We start from the raw sequence: 21287 nt of genomic DNA, 5'->3' as shown, positions 1-21287 counted from the left end.
AATTTGATGCAAACACCAAAAAATAAACAGCTGTTGCAGTCATGCCTAACCAAATATATACAACAAAGTTTGAAGGCTTGAGATGGACAAACTTACATTATTGGTGAAGATAGGCTCTATAAAGGCCTTGTCCATGCTGATGGGGGGGGTGGAATTCAAGAATTTTACCACAGAATTTTCTTCAAAAACATTGCCTTTATTCTACATTTTGTTAAGAGTAAATATAGATGTGATAATATACGAAAAAATGGAGAATATTTAAGAGAAGATGAAGAGTGATGCTACATAACCAAGTAGCTATAAATGTAAGTGCAGCGATACATGCAAAAGGTACAGCCAAGAGCAATGCACAGCTAAACTTCTTTAGTACTAACCTTATGAGAAGAGTAAACATAGATCTGATGTGTAAAAAATGGAGGGCAAAGGAAAATAAGTTGCAGAGTGATGGTACATGAACAACTACCTGTCATTATAAGTACACTGATCAAGGACAGCATGTACTTACAAGAACAATGCAGAGCTAAAAAAACATTGGCATTGGATATATTCTACACTAATGTAACCATTCATATAGATTAGATAATTTGGAGCGAATAATTGATAAGCAAGCTATCATGCATACTGCTGTCACATAATGAACCAGGTATGTACGCAAGTACAGTGATACAGGACAACAGGTACTAACAAGAGCAAAGCAGCGGGCAGCATATTTGCGATATCCTGTCGTTCTTGTCAACCCGGAATTCTTCTTCGAGCAGATTTCCTGCAAAAAAGATCCGTACGTCACATGCAGAAAAGTAGAAGTTCAAATTGTCATGTGATTTCATAGACAGTACCTCATCCTGGGAACGAGACCAGTGCATAACAAGGTTTTTCGATTCAATGTCTTCTAAATTTAGCACAGGAGACTTCACCGAAAATTCGTTTATAGACTTACCATCAAAGTGTGATTTCCTCAGGTAACACCAATACTGCTGCAATGCTTCCTTGAAAAGCACAAGCAAGCTTTGCTCGTCATGACTATCTAGATTGACCCTCGCCTAGTTACAACAATGTAATGTAAATCATTGATGTGTTCAATCAGCAGAAAACAGGAAAATAATAACCATGAATAATAACACTTACACATATGTTGGACAGGAAGATGTGAAAATGGTGTTTGTCTTCACAATAATCTTCCCATGATGGGAATATATGCACGTAGTCCCTAACAACATTGAAAGCATTGTCTTTTAAACTGGGAATAAATGGAATGGGGTTCCAATCTGCAGGAATTGGCCGTCTCTGCAGTTGGGATGGGTCTTCGGCCAGTGGACTTGCTATACTTTTTGTTGGAGTGGGATTTTTCTATGGTACAGCTGGTGCTATGGCAAATGAAATCGGTATACCTTTTGCTGGAGTGCAGGTCCTGTGTGGTGGGGCTAGTGGTGTGGCCAGTGAAGTATGGGTACAGTCTGCTGGAGTCGGTCCTACGTTTTGTGTCACTGGTTGTACAGCTAATATAAGTGGGGTGCTGTCTGATTTCTCCGGCACCACCATGTTTTTCAAGGACTTTGCTGGTGCTCCTTCAGGTTTGGCAATCACCATCTTCCTTTTTGATGTCTGATGCACAAGAACAACATTTGAGTGGAAAAACATGGTATGATGACAGAGGGAATATGTATTGATAATGGATGGGCATGGTATCTCGACATATATGATGAGTAAACTAAGCAGATGGCGGTGCAACAAAGTAGAAGAAATGCAAGACAACATATGCCAGATACCCGCAATCAATAAAACATTGCCAAATTAGAACAGGCACCTTGATGGGTGAACAGGACAGGCCATCTGCCTTTGACTCCTCGAGGTTAGAATAGTCATTAAGATCATATTCTGAACAAGAATCAACATGTGGGGAGCGTATGAGTTTCATTGCATCCAGAATGGCACTCAATGCCTTGGTGCCAATTTTGTAAGTCATTGCAGTGTTTAGCTTCAAGAGTGGACTGCTGCTAGTGCGACACAAAGCAACTACACAGATCATAGTGTAGATATAACGGGAAAACCTTAAGCATCAGAGTAAAATCAGCAAAGTGGAACTTGCTGGAATATATGTGCTATTATTGCCGGTACGGCTAGAAAGGCTTCGGAGACCAGCTCTCTTCAAGTGAAGGTGCGGTACTGTTAATATTAGTGTAACTCTCAAAGGCGACACAGCTCCTCGCATTTCCTTGCTATTCTTATAGGATTCAAGTGGGCAGGTCACGAAAAATCCTATTCCTATGTTTACAAGATCCTATGAATCAAAGAGGCTCAAAGTGTCCATCACAAGCGACCTTATAGACCTCTACACTGCAAATTTCCATGCTCATCTTCAGTACAAGGAACATACTGTACTACTATCATACTCCCTCCATTCCAAAATATAAGTCTTGGTAGAGATTTCCACTATGGATCATATAAAGATATATCCAGATACATTTTAGAGTGTACATTCACTCATTTTGCTCCATATGTAGTCCATGTTAGAATCTATACAAAGACTTGTATTTAGGAACGAAGAGAGTACATATTAAAGAAGAACGGAAGAGGAACATCGTAAATAAGAGCAAGCCGATTTTGGATAATAAAATGTTGGTTGCGCAATGCCCACACATGATGAACCAGAGCGCATTAAGAATGCAACTCCCAGCTGTCTCTCGACCATTTCAGGCGGTTGTATGAAGATCCTACGTCTCCTAACCCTTCTTCTTCCTTGTCTCTGATTCTTCCCATACAGAACACCGCACGGGCCGCCGGCCGGACCACCGTCCCCCACTGTCTGTGTTCCTCCGCCACCCCACCCCCGACCCAACCCCCACCCGCGTCGAGTTTTCTTCGTTCAGCGAGGCCCCACAACCACCCGAGCCCCTTCGATCGCACCGGCGAACTCCGGCGAGCTCTAAAAAATCGACTGACCCAATTTTGAAATTTAGTCTACCATGATTTAACTAGTGTGGAATATAAAAGGGGGAAACCGTAGGCATTGGGAGTATAGTGTTGAGCGTGCCATGGCAAAGGCAACTTCGCAACCAAGACAAGAAATCAGAGTAAAGTAGTGGCAATCTATTTTCTTGTTGCGATAAATAAGTTGAGCAGATACGAAAGAGTACCGCCTCTAGTGCAGCGCCGTGTATGCATCTGCTGAGAACTTGACAGTGCTGCGGTAGCAATGGCTATCGGCAGCGTGGAAGCAGATCTAGGAGGGTAGATGGTGGCGGCGGGGCGCGGTGGACGAGACGGTCGTAGGAGCGGCGCGGGCAAGGTGGACGACGGTGGGGATGAAGTGAGAGGACGGGATGCAAGGATCCCGGTCCAAAGCCATGGATGAGAGAGGTCGATCTCTTGTAATGGACGGCGGCATCGGGGTATCATCTCCGGCATGGTGGACGACGACGGCGGTGGATGGGGTGGCGGACGGTGGCGGACGGAGGAGGGTGGGGTGGAGAAGGTGTTTTGGCACCCACGGAGTACGAATGGGGAAAAGGGAGGTAGAGAGGAAGGGGGGAACCATGCATTCAGGGCGCGCTTGTCTCAAATGCGAGGAAATTTACAAACTTAGCCCCCGTTTCAAATTTCTACTACATCACAGCAACATTAGTCGGTTGGGGATAAGACGGTAATCTCGCATACACCGAATATTTGCCAACGAGAGTTTATTTTTGGCGCCCACTTATACGTCCATTTTGCATCATGCTTTTCTATCGATATTTATTGCATTATGGGCTGTTATTTCACATTATATCACAATACTTATGGCTATTCTCTCTTATCTTACAAGGTTTACATAAGGAGGGAGAATGCCGGCAGCTGGAATTCTGGGCTGGAAAAGGAGCAAATATTATAGACCTATTCTGCACAACTCCAAAAGTCCTGAAACTCCATGGAATAACTTATTATAAATAATGAAAAATCCTCGCCAAAGATGAAGACCAGGGGCCCACACCCTGTCCACGAGGGTGGGGGCGCCCCCCTAGGGTGCGCCCCCTACCTCATGGCCCCCCTGGTGGCTCTCCGATGACCATCTTCTCCTATATGAAGTCTTTCATCAAGAAAAAAACCAGAAGCAACCTTTCGGGACAAAACTCCGCTGCCACGAGGCGGAACCAATCTAGGGCTACGGCAGAGCTGTTCTGCCGGGGAAACTTCCCTCCCGGAGGGGGAAATCATCGCCATCGTCATCACCAAAGCTCCTCTCATCGGGAGAGGGCAATCTCCATCAACATCTTCATCAGCACCATCTCATCTCAAAACCCTAGTTCATCTCTTGTATCCAATTCTTGTCTCCAAGTCCGGGATTGCTGCTAGTAGGTTGCTAGTAGTGTTAATTAGTCCTTGTAGTTGATGCTAGTTGGTTAATTGGTGGAAGATCATATGTTCAGATCCTTTATGCATATTATTACCCCTATGATTATGAACATGAATATGCTTTGTGAGTAGTTACGTTTGTTCCTGAGGACAAGGGAGAAGTCTTTTTATTAGTAGTCATGTGAATTTGGTATTCGTTCGATATTTTGATGAGATGTATGTTGTCTAGCCTCTAGTGCTGTTATGTGAACGTCGACTACATAACACTTCACCATTATTTGGGCCTAGAGGAAGGCATTGGGAAGTAATAAGTAGATGATGGGTTGCTAGAGTGACAGAAGCTTAAACCCTAGTTTATGCGTTGCTTCGTAAGGGGCTGATTTGGATCCATATGTTTCATGCTATGGTTAGGTTTACCTTAATACTTTTGTTGTAGTTGCGGATGCATGCAATAGAGGTTAATCATAAGTGGGATGCTTGTTCAAGTAAGAACAGCACCCAAGCACCAGTCCACCCACATGTCAAATTATCAAAGTACCGAACGCGAATCATATGAACGTGATGAAAACTAGCTTGACGATATTCCCATGTGTCCTCGGGAGCACTTTTCCTTATATAAGAGTTTGTCCAGGCTTGTCCTTTTCTACAAAAAGGATTGGGCCACCTTGCTTTACTTTATCTACTTTGGTTACTTGTTGTTCGTTACAAATTATCTTATCACAAAAGTATCGGTTACTACTTATTTCAGTACTTGTAGAGAATACCTTGCTGAAAACCGCTTATAATTTCCTTCTGCTCGTCGTTGGGTTCGACACTCTTACATATGGAAAGGACTATGATAGATCCCCTATACTTGTGGGTCATCAAGACTCTTTTCTGGCGCCATTGCCGGGGAGTGAAGCGCGTTTGGTAGGTGGAATTTGGTAAGGAAAAATTTATATAGTGTGCTGAAATTTACTGTCACTTGTTACTATGGAAAGTAATCCTCTGAGGGGCTTGTTCAGGGTATCTTCACCCTGACCAATAGAGCAAAGAGTTGCTCCTCAACCTACTGAACCTATTGAAAATTAAATTCCTTATGAGTATCCTTCGGGGATGATAGAAAAACTGCTAGCTAATCCTTTTATAGGAGATGGAACAAAGCATCCTGATGAACACCTAATATATGTGGATGAAGTTTGTGGATTATTTAAGCTTGTAGGTATACCCGATGATGTTGCTAAGACGAAGTTCTTGCCTTTATCTTTGAAGGGAGACGCATTGACATGGAATAGGCTATGTGATGATACGAGATCATGGAACTATAGAATATTGAAATTGGAATTTCATCAAAAGTATTACCCTATGCATCTTGTTCATCGTGACCACAATTATATATATAATTTTTGGCCTCACAAAGGAGAAAGCATCGCTCAAGCTTGGGGGAGGCTTAAATCAATGTTATATTCTGCCCCAATCATGAGCTCCCAAGAGAAACAATTCTTCAAAAAAATTATGCTCGGCTTTCTGAAAATAATCGTACCATGCTCAATACTTCTTGTGCTGGCTCTTTTATGATGAAGACCATTGGATTTAGATGGGATTTATTGGATAGAATTAAATGGAACTCTGAAGATAGGGATCTCGACAAAGGTAAGGAGTCAGGTATGACACCTAAGTTTGATTGTGTTAAATCTTTTATGGATACCGATACTTTCCGTAAGTTTAGCACTAAATATGGACTTGATTCTAAGATAGTAGCTTCTTTCTGTGAATCTTTTGCTACTTATGTTGATCTCCCTAAGGAGAAGTGGTTTAAATATCATCCTCCCATAGAAGTAAAAGTAGGTGCACCTATTAAAGTTGAAGAAAAGACGGTCACTTATAATGATCCTATTGTTCCTACTTGTTATGTTGAGAAACCACCTTTCCCTGCTAGGATAAAAGATCATGCTAAAGCTTCAACTGTGGTTCATAAAAGCAATATTAAAACATATACACCTCCTGAGTAAGTTAAAGTTGAACCTAATATCGCTATTGTTAAAGATCTCTTGTCTGGTAATATTAATGGGCATGTTATTCAGTTCTGCGGTGAAACTGCTAGAATTGCTAAACCTTGTGCTAAAGATAAAAATAGACCTGTGGTAGGCATGCCTCTTATTTCTGTTAAAATAGGAGATCATTGTTATCATGGCTTATGTGATATGGGTGCTAGTGCTAGTGCAATACCTATTGACTTATACAAAGAAATTATGCATGACATTGCACCTGTTGAGTTAGAAGAAATTGATGTTACTATTGAACTTTCTGATAGAGGTACTATTTCACCAATGGGAATTGTTAGAAATGTTGAAGTCTTGTGTGGGAAAACTAAATATCCTGCTGATTTTCTTGTTCTTGGTTCCCCACAAGATAGCTTTTATCCCATTATATTTGGTAGACCCTACTTAAATACTATTAATGCTACCATAGATTGCACAAGGGATGTTGTTACTGTCGGCTTAGATGACATGACTCATGAGTTTAATTTCTTTAAATTTAGTAAACAACACCGTGAAGAAGAATTGCCTAGTAAGGATGAAATTATTGGTCTTTCTTCTATTGTCGTACCTCCTAGCGATCCTTTAGAACAATATTTGCTAGACCATGAGAATGATATGTTTATCAATGAAAGAAGGGAAATAGATGAAGTATTCTTTAAACGGGAACCTATTCTGAAACACAATTTGCCTGTTGAAATCCTAGGGGATCCCCTCCACCTAAGGGTGATCCCGTGTTTGAGCTTAAGCCGTTGCCTGATAATCTTAAATATGCTTATCATGATGAAAAGAAGATATATCCTATTATTATTAGTGCTAACCTTTCATAGCATGAAGAAGAAAGATTATTGAAAACTCTGAAGAAGCACCGTGCTGCTATTGGATATACTCTTAATGATCTTAAGGGCATTAGTCCCACTCTATGTCAACATAAAATAAATTTGGAAGCAGATGCCAAACCAGTTCGTGATCCTCAACGATGTCTGAATCCTAAAATGAAAGAAGTGGTATGAAAAGAAATACTAAAGCTTCTGGAGGCAGGTATAATTTATCCCGTTGCTGATAGTCAGTGGGTAAGTCATGTTCATTGTGTCCCTAAGAAGGTAGGTATTACTGTTGTTCCTAATGATAAAGATGAATTGATTCCACAAAGAATTATTATAGGTTATAGGATGGTAATTGATTTCCGCAAATTAAATAAGGCTACTAAGAAAGATCATTACCCCTTACCTTTTATCGATGAAATGCTAGAAAGATTATGCAAGCATACACATTACTTCTTTCTAGATGGTTATTCTGGTTTCTCTCAAATACCTGTGTCGGCTAAAGATCAATCAAAGCCCACTTTTACATGCCCTTTTGGTACTTTTGCTTATAAACGTATGCGTTTTGGTTTATGTAATGCACCTGCTACCTTTCAAAGATGCATGATGGCTATATTCTCTGACTTTTGTGAAAAGATTTGTGAGGTTTCATGGACGAATTTTCCGTCTATGGATCTTCTTTTGATTATTGATTGAGCAATCTTGATCGAGTTTTGCAGAGATGTGAAGAAAGTAATCTTGTATTGAATTGGGAAAAGTGCCACTTTATGGTTAATGAAGGTATTGTCTTGGGGCATAAAGTTTCTGAAAGAGGTAAAGTTGATAAAGCCAAGTTTGATGCTATTGAAAAGATGCCATGTCCCAAGGACATCAAAGGTAAAAGAAGTTTCCTTGGTCACGCTCGATTTTATAGGAGGTTCATTAAGGACTTCTCAAAAATTTCTCGGCCTCTGACTAATTTATTACAAAAAGATATACCATTTGTCTTTGATGATGATTGTGTAGAAGCATTTGAAATACTTAAGAAAGCAATAGTCTCTGCACCTATTATTCAGCCACCTGATTGGAATTTACCCTTCGAAATTATGTGTGATGCTAGCGATTATGCTATAGGTGCTGTTCTAGGGCAAAGAGTTGATAAGAAATTAAATGTTATCCATTATGCTAGTAAAACTCTAGACAATGCTCAAAGAAATTATGCTACTACTGAAAAAGGACTTTTAGCAGTTGTATTTGCTTGTGATAAGTTCAGACCTTATATTCTTGATTCTAAAGTAACTATCCACACTGATCATGCTGCTATTAAATATCTTATGGAGAAGAAAGATGCTAAACCAAGACTTATTAGATGGGTTCTCTTGCTACAAGAATTTTATTTCCATATTATTGATAAAAAGGAGCTGAGAACCCCGTTGTAGACAACTTATCTAGGTTAGAAAATGTTCTTGATGACCCACTACCTATTGATGATAGCTTTCCTGATAAACCATTAAATGTCATAAGTACTTCTCGTAGACCCCTTGGTATGCTGATTATGCTAATTACATAGTTGCTAAATTTATACCACCTAGCTTCACATACCAACAAAAGAAAAAGTTCTTCTATTATTTGAGACATTACTTTTGGGATGACCCACATATTTATAAAGAAGGAGTGGATGGTGTTATTAGACGTTGTGTACCTGAGCATGAACAGGAACAGATCCTATGCAAGTGCCACTCCGAAACTTATGGAGGACACCACGCGGGAGATAGAACTGCACATAAGGTATGGCAATCTGGTTTTTATTGGCCTACTCTCTTCAAGGATGCCCGTACGTTTGTCCTATCTTGTGATTCAAAGAATTGGTAATATTAGTAGACGTCAAGAAATGCCTATGAATTATTCACTTGTTATTGAACCGTTTGATGTTTGGGGCTTTGATTATATAGGACTTTTTCCTGCCTCTAATGGATATACACATATTTTAGTTGATGTTGATTACGTTACTAAGTGGGTAGAAGCTATTCCAACTAGTAGTGCTGATCATAACACTTCTATTAAAATGCTTAAAGAAGTTATTTTTCCGAGGTTTAGAGTCCCTAGATATTTAATGACTGATGGTGGTTCACATTTTATTCATGGTGCTTTCCGTAAAATGCTTGCTAAATATGACGTCAATCATAGAATTGCATCTCCGTATCACCCACAGTCTAGTGGTCAAGTACATTTACTAATAGAGAACTCAAATTAATTTTGCAAAAGACTGCCAATAGGTCTAGAAAGAATTGGTCCAAGAAACTTGATGATGCATTATGGGCCTACAGAACTGCATATAAAAATCCTATGGGTATGTCTCCATATAAAATGGTATATGGAAAAGCATGTCACTTACCTCTCGAACTAGAACATCAGGCATATTGGGCTATTAAAGAGCTCAACTATGATTTCAAACTTGCCGGTGCAAAGAGGTTATTTGATATTAGCTCACTTGATGAATGGAGAACCCAAGCTTATGAAAATGCCAAGTTGTTTAAAGAAAAGGTTAAAAGATGGCATGACAAAAGGATACAAAAGCGTGAGTTTAATGTAGGTGATTATGTATTGCTATACAACTCTCGTTTAAGATTTTTTGCAGGTAAACTTCTGTCTAAATGGAAAGGCCCCTATGTTATCGAGGAGGTCTATCGTTCCGGTGCCATAAAAATCAACAACTTCGAAGGCACAAATCCGAAGGTGGTAAACGGTCAAAGACTCAAACATTATATCTCAGGTAATCCCATAAATGTTGAAACCAATATTATTGAAACCGTAGCCCCGGAGGAATACCTAAGGGACACTTTCCAGAACGTTTCAGACTCCAAAAAGGAATAGGTACGTGGTACGGTAAGTAAACCGACTCCAAAACAATTTTTAAGGCAATATTTCTCCGTTTTGGAATATTTAGAAAAATAGAAAATTAAGTAGCAGTCCGGGAAGGACACGAGGGCCCCACGAGGGTGGAGGGCGTGCCCACCTACCTCGTGAGCACCTCGTGTGCCTTCCGGACTCCATTTTCTTGCACGATACATATTTTGGTCGGTAAAAATTCACTATATATTCTCCCAAAGGTTTCGACTCCCGTATCACGCAAATATTCTCTGTTCTTGTTTTGAGCTGTTTTTCTGACAGATCTAGATTATCATGACATCCCCAAGTGTTTCCAAGGACAAGTTCTTCGAGAAGGTCATCAACCCTTACACGCGGAGGTGCTGTGACACCCTCAAACCATTGAGATGCGTGATGAGTTGCTGCACATCCGTGATGCTGAGGGGCCAAAGGGAACCGGAAGCGTGGAGACGACGCTCGAAGCAATGGAGCAACAAGTTTTCAAGTGCCAGGGAATGGTGGAGTGTGGAATCAACGCTAGCCACAAGATGCTCGCGAAGTTCACTAACAACTACAAGCCGGATGCCAAGAACACCGAGGAGGCTATCTTCAAGCTACATGAGAAGATCGAGCACCTCCAAGCCCAAATCTATGACCTGCAAAACCAAAACTGTGAGTATGAATATAGATTCAAAAGAATGAGTTTGGCTGTAGATTTGAGGATTCCGGAGACTCGATCATCCTTCTATGATGGTGAACCTATGCCTTGGAAGATGGATGACAAGCCCGCATCATCAACAACACCTCCACCTTCTTCACCAACCAAGGAGATATAATAACATGGGTATGGGCACTCCCCTTAGCAAAACCACCAAGCTTGGGGGAGGTGCCCCGGTATCGTATCACAATCACAACTCCTATCTTTACCGTTTTCCTTAGTTTGATCCTATTAGTAGTATTTTGATCTAGTAGAATAAAGTTTATGGCATGATCTAGTTTTGAGTTTTGCCTTATGATCTCTCTATGTAATCGAGTCTGTGAGCTATATAATAAAGATTAGTGTTGAGTCAAGGGCTTGATTTTCTTGCTATGATCTTGGGTGAATAAAAGAAAATAGAAAAAGAATAAGAAGAAACAAAAGTTCATATTGATCTTATTGATAGTAATGACTTCACATAGAAAGAGTGTGACGATTAAAAGTTGTTGGGAGTTGGCAGACATAGCTTTGATCATCGTTGCAATTAATAGGAAGTAATAAGGAAAGAGAGGTTTCACATATAAATATACTATTATTGACATCTTTTATGATTGGGAGCACTCATGAAAATATGACATGCTAAAGAGTTGATGTTGGACAAGGAAGACAACATAATGGGTTATGTTTTCTTATATCTGAGATAAAGTATGTTGTCATGGATCATCCAACATGTTGAGCTTGCCTTTCCCCCTCATGCTAGCCAAATTTTCAGCACCAAGTAGAGATACTACTTGTGCTTCCAAATACCCTTAAACCAGTTTTGCCATGAGAGTCCACCATATCTACCTATGGATTGACTAAGATCCTTCAAGTAAGTTGTCATCGGTGCAAAGCAATAAAAATTGCTCTAAATATGTATGATTAGTGTGGGAGAAATAAGCTTTATACGATCTTGTGATGTGGAAGTTATAAAAGCGACGGACTGCATAATAAAGGTTCATATCACAAGGGGCAATATAAAGTGACGTTCTTTCGCATTAAGATTTTGTGCATCCAACCATGAAAGCGCATGGCAACCTCTGCTTCCCTTTGCGAAGGGCCAATCTTTTATTATTATCTTCTAACTTATGCAAGAGTCATGGTGATCTTCACCTTTGCTTTTTCATTTTATCCTTTGGCAAGCCCAGCAGGTTGGAAAGAACCTGATAGATATATCTAATTGGATGTAGGGGGGCATGACTTACTATTGTTGACATTACCCTCGAGGTAAAAGTTGGGCGAAACTATAAGTCCCTATCTTTCTCTGTGTCCGATTAAAACTTCGTAACCACAAGTATTGCGTGAGTGTTAGCAATTATGAAGGACTAGATGATAGTTGAGTATGTGGACTTGCTTTTTAGCTCTGACATAGACTCTTTCTGATGTTATGATAAACTACAATTGCTTCAATGACAGAGGTTATAGTTTGTTGGTTCTCCATAAGGTTTTTGATTCATACTTTTGCATTGTGAATAGATCATCACTTGAACACAAGTAATCATATGACAATATCTATATATGTTGTTGTTATGAGAATAATCATGATGCCTTCATGTCCGTATTTTATTTTTATCGATGCCTCCACCTCTAAACATGGGGACATATTTATTGTTATCAGCTTTCGCTTGAGACAAGCGAGGTCTAAGATTGGGGTAGTCAATACGTCCATTTTGCATCAGGCTTTTATATCGATATTTATTGGATTATGGGCTGTTATTTCACATTATGTCACAATACTTATGGCTATTCTCTCTTATCTTACAAGGTTTACATAAGGAGGGAGAATGTCGGGAGCTGGAATTCTGGGCTGGAAAAGGAGCAAATATTATAGACCTATTCTGCACAACTCCAAAAGTCCTGAAACTCCACGGAATACCTTATAAAAAATAATGAAAAATTCTCGCCAAGATGAAGACCAGGGGGCCCACACCCTGTCCATGAGGGTGGGGGGGCGCCCCCCTCTAGGGTGCACCCCCCTGCCTCGTGGGCCCCCTGGTGGATCTCCGATGACCATCTTCTCCTATATGAAGTCTTTCTCAGAAAAAAACCAGAAGCAACCTTTCAGGACGAAACTCCGCCACCACGAGGCGGAACCTTGGCGGAACCAATCTAGGGCTCCGGCAGAGTTGTTCTGCCGCGGAAACTTCCCTCCCGGAGGGGGAAATCATCGCCATCATCATCACCAACACTCCTCTCATCGGGAGAGGGCAATCTCCATCAACATCTTCATCAACACCATCTCATCTCAAAACCCTAGTTCATCTCTTGTATCCAATTCTCGTCTCCAAGTCCGAGATTGGTGCTAGTAGGTTGCTAGTAGTGTTAATTACTCCTTGTAGTTGATGCTAGTTGGTTTAATTGATGGAAGATCATATGTTCAGATCCTTTATGCATATTATTACCCCTCTGATTATGAACATGAATATGCTTTGTGAGTAGTTACGTTTGTTCCTGAGGACAAGGGAGAAGTCTTTTTATTAGTAGTCATGTGAATTTGGTATTCGTTCGATATTTTGATGAGATGTATGTTGTCTAGCCTCTAGTGGTGTTATGTGAACGTCGACTACTTAACACTTCACCATTATTTGGGCCTAGAGGAATGCATTGGGAAGTAATAAGTAGATGATAGGTTGCTGGAGTGACAGAAGCTTAAACCCTAGTTTATGCGTTGCTTCGTAAGGGGCTGATTTGGATCCATATGTTTCATGCTATGGTTAGGTTTACCTTAATACTTTTTTTGTAGTTGCAGATGCTTGTAATAGAGGTTAATCATAAGCCGGTCCACCCACATGTCAAATTATCAAAGTACCGAACGCGAATCATATGAACGTGATGAAAACTAGCTTGACGATATTCCCATGTGTCCTCGGGAGCGCTTTTCCTTATATAAGAGTTTGTCCAGGCTTGTCCTTTGCTACAAAAAGGATAGGGCCACCTTGCTACACTTTATTTACTTTTGTTACTTGTTGTTCATTACAAATTATCTTATTACAAAACTATATGTTACTACTTATTTCAGTACTTGCAGAGAATACCTTGCTGAAAACCGCTTATCATTTCCTTCTGCTCCTCGTTGGGTTCGACACTCTTACTTACCGAAAGGACTACGATAGATCCCCTATACTTGTGGGTCATCACCCACCGTGTATGAATATGAATCGGGGAGGGAGTCAATTTCGGCCAAGGACACACTGTGTTTTGGCGCTCACCGTGTATGAATCCGGGTGAGAGGCGGTTACGTCACGTTTGGGTGAAATTACAAACCTACCCCTATCGAAACCTATAGAAATCCAGCAGATAGGCTTTGCGTGGCAGGGATAGGCAGTAGTGGTTTCCATCTCGCAGATTTTGGTTTCGGGCGGTTACTGCGACTTTCCCCGCTTCGTTCAAATTTTGCAGAGTGCACGTTTACCATGCCAACTCAATTCGAATCCTGTTTGTATTCTATGTTTTTTCGAGCGGGATCCATTTTCAATTGGAATTACATTCTATATACATCATTTTTTATATATACTTTTAAAAGCACAACACCATTTATACATAAATATGGTTTACAAATGGGATGATCTCAGATTCATAAGGTTGTATCCATCAATTTGGATTTTCAAATATTTGAAACCACTTTATGTTGAAATCTAATGTATGCATTCCTCGCTAACTGTCTCCAATTAATGTGTGTTTCATGCGGGTTTGTTTACTTCTCAAACATGTATAATGTGTTTCAGACACGCAACATATAGTGTAATCCCTCTTAGACATTAATTGCATATAAACCATGCATTGTTTGTAATTGAAGAATCTATGGATCACCAATATTGATAAACTATATAACATTACACGTGTGCCCAAATTCAAATGAATATGCATGTTTGATACACCAATTTGTGTTATGATATAATCGATGTCGTGATCTCCAGTTTAAATATTTGAATCACCTTTAATCCAGATATTCGTCTCATATAGCTATCACTCATGCTTATATAGGACTATCTCTCTGGACCTATACGCGTTCATCGTCTCTCATGTATCTCTCGTGCTACCTGTATGTCGACAATGATCTTTTATCTTCATAACACACTGACGGTACTCTCTCCCTCGACCTTCATCACTCTATCTCTCTCTAAGTATATCTCACTCCCTGCTATGTGTCTCTAACTATGATTCTCCATGTGGAATCTCTTTCTCTCACACAAACACAAAACTTTTTCTCCCGGGGTCTCATTTCTCTCTACTATTCCCATGTGTGCCACTTGCACACCCCTCATACAGAGATGTCTTTCGCTCGTTAGATATGAGAACCTACGACTCTTCCTCTTCAATATCTCTTTCTCACACACAAACACAAACTCGGTTTCCGAGGGTCTCATATTTCTCCATTGTTCTCTTGTATGTCGCTCACACACACCCTCTCGCGCTAGAGATATCTTGCGTTCCCTCGTATATCTCTCTAGCTATCACTCTTGTTGTGAAATATCTTTCTCTCTCGCAGACACAAAACTCCGTCTCTCTGATATTTGTTTGTATGTGACTCACATGCACCCTCTCTCTATCTCTCTCACACCCACACACATAACCCAGCCTTCTGATCCACTCGACTCCTATCTCTAACGCACACTAGCTAGCATCTTTATCTTTCTATTTATCTATTTCTCCTTCAACCTTCTTTCTCGCCCTCACTCTTGATTCCTATCACGCACACTACATATGTTTCTCTCACACATATATAACTTCACCCTTTGAACCACCCGACGGTCATCTCGAACACCCAAACTAGCGGATGTCCCTCTAGCTAGCATCTCCATCTCTGTACCTATCTGTAGTTTCTCCGTCAACATTTCCTTCTCGCACGGAGTCTTGCTTCCTATCACCCACACTATATATGTCTCTCCATACATATGCATTTATAGGTTGGTCTCTTTTGCACAATCGTTGCGCCTCACTCCCTCTGCTCGCCATAGATGCATGTTGCAGCTCACGCCACTATCTCTTAAAGACAAAAACACATGCTCAATTTCGGGACTTCTTCCCTGCATTCTCACATGCATGCATATTGTCATACCGATCCGTCTCTCCCATGTCGTTGATCTTATGACTTATGTCTTCTTTCTTTTATCTCGATCATGCGCGCGCACACACACATCCCACGTATACATGTATACCTCTCACACATGCACATTCAAGATCTCTATGTCTCCATACGTAGTTAATTACCCTCAATCCTAATGCCACATTGAATCGTTCTCCTCTTTTGTGCACATAACTTCCGCCTGGATGGGTAAAACACACACTCACACTTAACAATCTCCTTCTAGCTACCCCCCCCCCCCGCCTCTCACTCCTCCCCTATATCCCCGAAACCAATAAGACCATCCCTTTGTTTAATTCCCGCCTACATGCACCATCTATATATTGTAGTCTTCCTCGGTCTCTCTCGAACAAACACGTTCTCTCGATGTCGACTCCTCTCACGCGCACGCACCTTCTCTTCCCTCTCTACGGGCATTTTCTCTCTCGCACCCCATCGTTGGTGGCCTCTGCCATACACATCACCTCTCTATGATGAAGCCATGCACACTTAAATTACATCCGCCACAAAGGACCCCACGACACACACACACGCGCACACACACACACACGCACGCACGCACCCCCCCACACACACACTAAGACTCCATCTCTCTCTCTCTCTCACACACACACACACAAACACACACACACGCACGCACACCCCCCCAGACACACTAAGACTCCATCTCTCTCTCTCTCACACACACACACAAACTAAGACTCCATCTCTCTCTCTCCTCTCTCTCACACACACACCCCACACACACACTAAGACTCCATCTCACACACACATGCTCTAGGCGGAGCATTTGTTCCTACCACCCTTCATCCAACCTTACCCGTATGATAAACAATCACCTTTATTTACTTGCATAACATGGACAAATTCCACTTTACATTAGTAGTCAGCAAACTTATCATCTGTACCCTTATAAAAAAATGAGTTGGCAGTGATGGTGTGTCTGCCATCTTGTAATACAGACTGTATAATCTATATCTGAGGATAGAAAGCAAACTATGATAATTTTACAAAATATATCCGCACCTCTCTCCACATCATTATTTCCCGCAACCTCATTGCTCAGCAATTAAAAAAGGAATAAGTCTCTGGAACAATCTAGCATGCATGGTGGCCGCTGCCGCCTGCAGGCGCCGTCCATCCCCATGCCTCCGCCCATTCCGACCACCAGTCACCACCACACTCCACTCCTCCTCGCCTTATCTCTCATCTTTCATTTTTTCGATGACATTCTCGAGACACCAGTTTTACAATAAAATTCTTGAGATATCATTAGTTTTTACACGTGGGATTACTCCTGCATTGGGTCAATCACAATAGGTGTTTTGTAAAAAAATGCATATTGATGTTCCCTGCAATGCACAGAATATTGCTTGTAATTATATAACGCAAATCACGAGCAGGAAGTGACATTTTTTTGACACAACCACGTTAACATGGCCACGTAAATCACTAGCTAAAGTAAATACCATTATACTTATATCCCGATGCAAAAGGTTGAGTACATGTCTGAAGAGTAGAGTCGCACACACGCACTCTGTCTCTCAAAATCTCTCTCACACACACACACCAGTTACGTGACGCCCACTTAAGCAGACACGTATGTTACAATTTGTGAACCCGCGAGTACACGTGATGCTGCGCATTTATTTAAGCCGGAAGGCGAACCCAAACAGTAGCTGCATTCATTCCCCTCCTGCCGCCTCTTCTCTGGTCACCGTCGCCCGGTAGCCATGGGCCGGCCGAAGGTAACAACATACGCCATAATCCCGCCGGAGTGACGCTTTAATATGGAAATTGTAGTGGTCACACATGCATCTTTTTGTGCTAGCACTCCTATATAAGGGTTGACCGGTCGCTTCTCGCGGACGTGCGCGGGCGGTGGAAGAGGAAGGAGAAGGGAAGTGGGATGTGGAGTAATGTTTTTTACCACAATTTCTTAGGAAACTGAGTGCAATAATTGATTAGTTTTGCAAACTACCAGTACTACACCTGAAACGGTTCAAAACCTATACTCCCTTGCCAGCGCGCGCTTCCCGTGTGAAACGGTCAGCGTCGCCCTGGAGCGTCAGTGCCGCATTAATGCCCGGCCAGAGCAAAGGCAACCTCTCACTGGCGCCGGCTTTGAAGTGGCGCGACGGCCGAGAGAGCGCCGCTTCCCGGTACACGCGACTGCTCCGCGTCGAGACTGGCCATAAGCCCTATTTGGATCCATGGGTTAGAGTTAGTTTGAGCTAGTTGGGGCTCAAATATCCCTAAAGTATCCAAGCATGAGGGTTTAAATTGGAGCAAGTTGCACCGAACCCACCAAAAAAACTATCCCACCCAAGCGGTGCTAACTGGAGATAGTTCTCATTGGGACAACTGAAAAAACACTTTTCTCTCTCCATGAAGTGCATTTATTGTCAATCTAACCCTGTCACCCAAACACCTCTTTGGCTACAGTTAGTTTAGGGTTAGTCATGAGTTAGTCTAACCTCTAGCTAAGTTAGAGTATCAAACAGGAGCAGTATAGGACATGCAAGTTGCTCAAAGCATACATGCAAATTCGTACGTGAAAGGATTTTTTCTTTTTGAAAACGGAACGTGAAAGGAAATTTTTTTAGAATGCTCTCGGCATGTCGCTAACATGTGATAGTTAACAGACATCAATAGTCGGCAGAAACGCCAGCCCGCCGCACTTTGATAGAGACAAGGAGGGAGAAGCGATACCGGCTGCTGGATTACTAGAGATAGGTGTCGCACGGAAGCCAAGAAACATGGTGATACGTGGGTTAGCCATGTACTAGTATGATGTAACTACGCTGGGCTACCGTGTTTCCTACTCTTCCAGTCCACCGTGGAGATGATTGGTTAATTTTATATTGCTGAATAATATTAAATATTATGAATGCAGACACTCCACCACGAGGTTCCTTGCTCCTTCTCGGTCGTCCGGAATCTATGTTCTTCCACTCTATTTTTTTACGTGAGCTTTGTTCATCCTTTTGCCAACACGCGAGACATCTAGCATCAAGGTGCACGTGTTATGCAAGGATCGTTCCATCTATATGAAGAACACGTGGGACTGGAACTACGGGACGGACATGTACCCAGGAGTGGACGTACGAACCTAAGTAATGTAGCACAGTAAGTGAAGTAGAAAGGCACAAATGGTATGAACATGTGTGGCATATAGGGTGTGTTTGGTTGCGTTCTTGTCTCAGCATAGTTGTTCCCTCTTCATGCATGGTCAACTCAACACCCCTCTTCATGCATGCTCTCTTCATGCATGCTTCTTGTGTATTTGTGTCAAACTAGTGTGGACACATGCACCCTCCATACACTCTACCAAACACCCAAAAGTAGGTCGAGAAGGGAACTCTTGGGCGGCATTTGTCTCTTACTACGTACTACCACTAAATGTTGTACGTGCAATGCACGGTGATGTTATGGAGTACGTGCCTAAGTACTCTACTACTACTATATTAGTTGGAGGCACATAGTAACTTTTATATTTGTTTACGTATAAGCCCCGAGACCTTCCAACTAGACGTGTCTTTCTCTCCAGGCCGCACCAGTAAGTACGACTACGTGTGGTCTCTGACCCAGAAGTGGAAGAAGTGGAGACGCTCTACCATGCTGTTTTTTTATGCTGGGCTCTACCACGCTGTTCATGTCCCACTCCTTTCGCCGACGTGTGGGACATCCAGCACATGCTGTGTTTGGCACCCTTCGTCGTAAGAGTTGAAACGCTAGCATTCATCAGAAATAAAAAATAATTATAAATCAGCAGTGATACTATTTTTTTGCAAACCAATTAGCAGTGATACTATACCACGCGGTTTCCTTGCTCCTCGATATCGGAAAGAATACTTCCGTTGGCCAACATGTGGGACGTCGACCATCTTAGTCCACTTGCCATGCACGTAGAACTCTAAGGAAGAGTCACCCACGTCGTCGCGCCGCAGTAACAATGACTAATGAGCTGTCAAATCATAGGCCCACTTCCCACTTTCAAGTTGCTCGGACGAAGGAACCATCATGACTTCGTTGAATTCCGCTTTTTAAAGAAAACTATTGTACCAGCAGTACTGCTAGCTACAGTAGTTACTCCAATAGAGGCCTCCTTTCGTTCATAGGATAGGAATATGAAAATCATAGGAAGTGAGATGACATGCATCTCAATTCCTATAGAGAAAGAGATGACATTTGATGCTTAGGATAGGAATTTTTCCATTTAGTCTAGGCTAATGTACTGGTAATTTGCTCTAAGAACTACAGTAGTCATTAGTAGTATCGGTACATGCTCGTACTCAGACATAGACACACACACACTAACTACTAGTACTACTACTTCTCACATGCTGGCCAGACGTCGTCGTTCTCCTTCCCGCCTTTGTCGGCGACACCCCACCGTGCTTGGATCTCCGCCGACCTCTCCGCAGCAGCGCGTGCATCCTTTTCTTTCTTGCGGTGGCGGGCCTCTCTTTTCTTGAGTGCTTTCTGACATTTCCGCTCCCTCTGTGCGGCTTTGGCCGCCTCTTTCTCTACCGCCCATTTGGCCTTGGTATCTTTAAATTCCTCCCACATAGTTGTGAGGTTGCGAGCAGCGATGAACTCGGAACGGCGGGATGGCATCGCTTCCCTACCATTTTGTGTGCGGTCGGGGGCGGCGAGGAACTCTGCGTGGCGGGATGCCATCGCTGCCTTACCGGTTAGTGTGCGCCATGGTGGCATGAACGACGTTGGTGAGAGCTTTGGGGTGGAGTGGCCGGACAACCGTATAGTGCATTGGTTTGTCAAGAGCTCAAGGACAGAAGACGAAGAAAATTTGGATTCCCCTTCAATCCTGGTCATTTATTACCGACTTGAGCGATACAAAGTGAGGATACATCTGTTTCCATAACTCGACATCAAAAGCTGGTGAGGATACATCTGTTTCCATAACTCGGAGAGGGTTCGCATGATTCATCGCATGATTCACTATCAAACAAAAGTAGCATGATCCGCCCACATAAGACAGTGCACTAGCCCTAAGATGGTTTGATAACATGCATCGTTCTGGTAATTAAACACAGGGCAATGCAAACTACCCTGAAGGATTAGCGCGACCAACTATTTCTTGTCATCGATCTCTCGGGCAATGGCCACAGCACGGACAGCGGCATGGGAATCGATTTCTGGGGCGATGTCCACAGGACTGACCGCGACATCAGAATCGATCTCTGGGGCGATGTCCACAGGATGGACAGCGGCATCGGAATCGATCTCCGGGGCGATGCCAACAGGACGGGCCACGACATCGGAATCATCAAGGACGTCCACCGGCACCTACACAACCCTAACATATTAGCAAGCACATTGCAAATAATCAAAAACCACAACTATGGTAATAAGCCATTATTTTTTACCTTGTGTAGCTCACCGGGGGATCTCATCCCTCCGGGGGCCATCTCCTCGTCCCC

Source organism: Triticum aestivum, chromosome 3A, assembly GCF_018294505.1.
Source record: "Triticum aestivum cultivar Chinese Spring chromosome 3A, IWGSC CS RefSeq v2.1, whole genome shotgun sequence".
NCBI classification, from domain to species: Eukaryota; Viridiplantae; Streptophyta; class Magnoliopsida; order Poales; family Poaceae; genus Triticum; species Triticum aestivum.
This window is presented reverse-complemented; position numbering follows the sequence as displayed.